Source organism: Otolemur garnettii, unplaced genomic scaffold, assembly GCF_000181295.1.
Source record: "Otolemur garnettii isolate 467f Iridium unplaced genomic scaffold, OtoGar3 scaffold01431, whole genome shotgun sequence".
Classification (NCBI taxonomy): Eukaryota; Metazoa; Chordata; class Mammalia; order Primates; family Galagidae; genus Otolemur; species Otolemur garnettii.
The window spans coordinates 1-4,837 of NW_003853826.1; the positions used below are offsets into that span (position 1 = coordinate 1).

Below are 4,837 nucleotides of genomic sequence, written 5' to 3' on the forward strand. Positions count from 1 at the left end.
AGCCAGATACAAACACTCAAATCTTACCAGTTTGGAGAAAATTCTCCATAGGTCTCTGTTACTACACCATCTTTCACATCGACCCTTCCTTCCAGACTATCCTTCAAAAACATCTGTATAGCAAATAGCTTTGGAAAAGGTGGTGTCCCTCCAGAGCAAAGGGTAGGCAAATTTAGTGCCCATTATAAAAGATTTGGGGTCCCTAAACTCAAGTGTTCCTCATTTTTGACATAATCTATAGCAGTACAATTAAATCATCTGTCCCTCCATAGTATCCTGTGGGCAGTGTGGCAAAAATGCTACTATTGTCGCTGTCCACTCCTGACCTTGGAGTCTTACATCTTCTATTAACATCCATGAAGTAAAATCCCAGACCCGTCATATGTCTTGACAATTATTTATTAATGAATACAGATTAAAATAAAACATTCAAGAAAGCCAAATGTCAGTCTGATGCCATCAGGAAAATTCAGAGAAGTCAACTTATAGTGTTTCACAACTTACCCTCCTGAGGCTCAGTGACAAAGCCACCAAAGACCTCATCTTGGTATCTGAAGATATCATTGTGAACATAGAACTTATTTGCAACAGAGCCCTGCAATGCCAACAAGAAGTTTTCATTTATTCCACAGATTTAAAAAAAAAAAAAAAACAGAATTATTCTACACCAATAGTTCTCAACTGGGGATGAGTCTGCCACCAGGAAGACATTTGGCAAAGACTGGAAACATTTCAGTTTTCACAACAGGGAGTGCTATGACAACCACCAAGGGTTGGGATGTTGCTTAATACCCCTTAATGCAAAAGAAAGATCCCCTCTACACAACAATATCAAAACTGAAAGCCCTACTCTACAACAGGACTGTCAAAAAGCTACACTCACATACACATTTTGTTCACTCAAAGCATTTATCATCACCATGAAATGGTTATCCAGAGATTGACAAAGCGCTCTGAAAGACAGGAAATGTTTAAACAAAAAAAAAAAAAGGACAAAAATTGACAATGTAAGATGCCATACCCCACACCTCAAAACTTCAAAATTCACCAACAGGCAATCACACTCCTAACTTCAGGTGATACTTAAAATTCGCTAAATCAGGCAGTGCCCGTGGCTCAGTGGGTAGGGCACCAGCCCCATATACGGAGGGTGGTAGGTTCAAACCCAGCCCTGGCCAAACTGCAACAAAAAAATAGCCAGGTGTTGTGGCAGGTTCCTGTAGTCCCAGCTACTGGGGAGGCTGAGGCAAGAGAATTGCCTAAGACCAGGAGTTGGAGATTGCTGTGAGCTGTGATGCCATGGCTCTCTACTAAGGGCAATAAAGTGAGATTCTGTCTCAAAAAAACAAAAAAAACAAAAAAAATTCACTAAATCTGTACTCAAAAATATAAATACAAATACTCAAAGATAGTGTAGCTTAAAAAGCTGTTCACACTAGGTACAACACATAATAGTATAAATCCAACTATATAATTTACTAGTTATTAAATTTCTAAAGCTGTTTCTTAGCAATAAAGAGGGATATCAACATATACCTCAATTTTTTCTGTAATAAATGACAATTTATATTAAAGAAAAAAGAACTATAATTAAACTTATAATTGACAATCACACTTCAGGTGATTCTTTGCATATTCAGAAGTCTATCAAGCCTCCCCCACCCTTTTTTTGCTTTTGTTTTTGGGACTTTTTGTACTGTTTTAAGAGACAGGGTCTGTGTTGCTCAGGATCAAATGCAATGTCACAATCATTGCTCATGGCAGCCCTGAATTCTGGGCTCGAGCAAATCCTCTATATTCAGCCTCTCAAGTAGATGGGTCCACAGGCATGTAACACCACTCTCAGTTATTTTTTTTTCTTCCCTAGAAACAGGGTAAGGTCCCACCATGTGTTGGAATTTCTGGCCTCAAGCAATCCTCCTGGGATGGGATCCTATCACTTAGTTGCTGGGATTATAGGCATCTGTCAAGTCTTTACACTTTAACCCTTCCTCTCTAAGAATCATCACTCTAATGACTTCACGTAATTTTTCAAATACAAAGTTATTTCATATTCAAATAATAAAAAGGGCTTTAAGTCCACTACCCTAAATAGAAAATTATTTTAAGATTAATGCAAGACAAAACAAGCTATTATATTCAGCAAGTTCTCACTGAATCACTCCTATGTGCTTAAGGAGATAGGCTTCCTGACCTTGCTCATTCTGAACCAATCTGGAAGAAGGCACAAATGTATTCAACATAAATGTATGGTCCTTCCATGATAAGAAAAATGAAAAAGAACCAGGCCTCCTGCTTATTCCAGAATTGAGGCTGGGACAGGACAGTACAAAATGAAGCCTGGAACATCTCCTGTCACAAAGTTATAAAGTACCCCCAACAAAGGAATACAAAAGGCAGCTTAAAGGTGTTCACACTTACCAGATGTGGGACATTCCACATATTAGAGTTGTTATTAGAGTATAACCAACTAAATATACTAACCATCTAAGAAAGGTAAGATAAATTTTCTATACAGGTGAATGCCAATTAATCCTTTTCATCTGAGAACAACCTGTCAGCAGTTCCCATTAAACAGAACAATGGGATTAGATAATCTCCATTTACTACCCTCAAAGTAGCAGCTGATTCTGGCCAAAAATCAATAATGAATGCTAAAGCTAATGCATAAAACTTAGATACTGAAGAGTAGATCTGCATAGTGTCAAAGAATCTCCCATAGTCTTTGAAGAAAGCGATTTAACTTTACATGGCAAAACATGGTGAATTATCACTTTAAGTAATCAAAGTTAACATCACTAATAGGTCTAAATGACATCATGCGTCTCTCTAATGCAAGGCACTGAAAGATATGTATGAAACACTTTACATAACCTGACTCTACTTCTCAAAAATGTCAATGCCATGAAAAACAAAATATTAAGGAGCACTATAAATTAAAGGAGGCTAGAAAAAGAAAAAAAAAGGAGGCTAGAGAGACATGCTAGCTAAATGCAACGTCTAATTATGAAATGAATCTTGGGACCAGGAAAAAACTACTATACAGGACATCACGAGCAGTGGGTTGACAAATTAAATTATATTGCATCAATACTCCTGAATTTGGTAACTATATGGTAGTTATGGAAGAAAATTCCTTATTATTGAAAATGCCTATTGAAGTACGAGGATAACGGGACATGATTTTTCCAACTTATTTTCAAATTATTTGAAAGAAAAAAATGATAGTAAATAATGAGGTGCAAGAGTTGACAGTAGTAGGGGTACACAAGTTATTGCACTATTCTTGCAACTTGTCTGTAAGTTTGAATTTCAAAAAAAACTTTAAGATATGCACTACCTTTCGTAAATACATGTGTGTGTGTATATATACACATATATGATCAATATAGAACTAACCATGAGTCATTCCTATACATACCTCAGGAGCAAGAACAAATGTCTGCATGAATCTCCTCAAAGCCTGGTTGTTATTAGAGAGAAGCCCCATCACTTGGACCACCACACCATCATTCAAAGTGGCATGAGCATCAACATGTCGAATCTTGGTGTGGCAGTTGGTAAAGTTTTGTGACATCACTTTCCTATGGATTTCCTAAGATATCAAGGCAAGAGTTAATGACTTAAAATTTACAATCTCCAACTTAAAAAGAAACCTTCCAACACAGCACAGGTGAAGAGAATGTACATGTTTAAAATACAAAATATGTACTCTTATTTTTATCTTCCTACTCTATTTCTAGCAACCACACTTGCAGTCTCTTAAAGTAACTGTAGAGAACTAGTACTATTTTATTTTATTTTTTTTTAAATATGGAACACTTCACGAATTTGTGTGTCATCCTTGCGTAGGGGCCATGCTAATCTTCTCTGTATCGTTCCAATTTTAGTATATTTGCTGCTGAAGCAAGCACTATTTTATTTTTTTTAAGACAGTCTTACTCTCTGTCACCCTGGGTAGAGTGCCATGGCGTCATCATAGCTCACAGCAACCTCAGTCTCTTGGGTTCCAGTGACACTCTTGCCTCGGCCTCCTAAGCAGCTGTGACTATGGGTGCCCATCACAACACCTAGCTAGTTTCCCTAGTGTTAGTAGAGATAGGGTCTTGCTCTAGCTCAGGCTGGTCTCGAACTCTTGAGCTCAGGTAATCCACCCGCCTAGATCTCCCAGAATGCTAGGATTACAGGCATGAGCCACCACACTCAGCCAATACTCTTATTTTATTTTGGAAGTTTAAAAAAGAGAAAATTTCAATACTAAAGCCTATTATTTTTCAGGATACTAAAACTTCACAATGTATCACACAAAATGATGAATATAACGTTGCATAAGCATTTCAAATATATTAACCAAATAATAATTATATATATAGCTTTGACTTCTAAGAAGTTGAGAAATTGGACTAAGTATTAACAATCTATTAAGCATGTATCCACCTCAAATTTATGGGTTATTTTCTACCTGCTTAAGAGCCAAAATAAATCATGCGTGCTTACTTTCTGCCCGTAGACTGCATCTGCTGGCTTTCCATTTGAATCCAATCCCCCATGAACATAGGAAGAGTTCTTTCCATAAAATCTACACAACAGAAAAGTAATTAACTTGGCATCTTCAAGTATCTTAAAAGACCAGATATTTACTTTTCACGTTTGGTACTTATCGGCCTCACTGGCAGACTCTTGAGGGTGAGAACGCATTTTTTCATCTTTATATGCAATCATCTATCCATTCCCTACACGCCACTCCATCAACAATTGCTGAGTAAAGTTGGGTCAATGAGGCAGAACACTTAACAAATCACAAATTCCAGGCTTTGGAGTAGGATGACCATGTTGG

The 4,837-nt window shown here is 37.2% G+C and overlaps 1 long non-coding RNA gene and 1 other non-coding gene across 2 annotated transcripts; both read right to left on the reverse strand.

Moving 5' to 3' along the window:
* Nucleotides 1-175: 175 nt before the first annotated feature.
* Nucleotides 176-4,811, reverse strand: LOC100951336. The gene is made up of 3 exons (XR_001161885.2): nt 4,498-4,811; nt 3,422-3,595; nt 176-595 (listed from the first exon to the last, which is right to left on the reverse strand). It is a non-coding gene; the product is annotated as an uncharacterized LOC100951336 (long non-coding RNA).
* On the reverse strand, nt 3,808-3,910 carry LOC111722890. Its single transcript, XR_002771532.1, has one exon. It is a non-coding gene; the product is annotated as a U6 spliceosomal RNA (small nuclear RNA).
* Nucleotides 4,812-4,837: the final 26 nt, after the last annotated feature.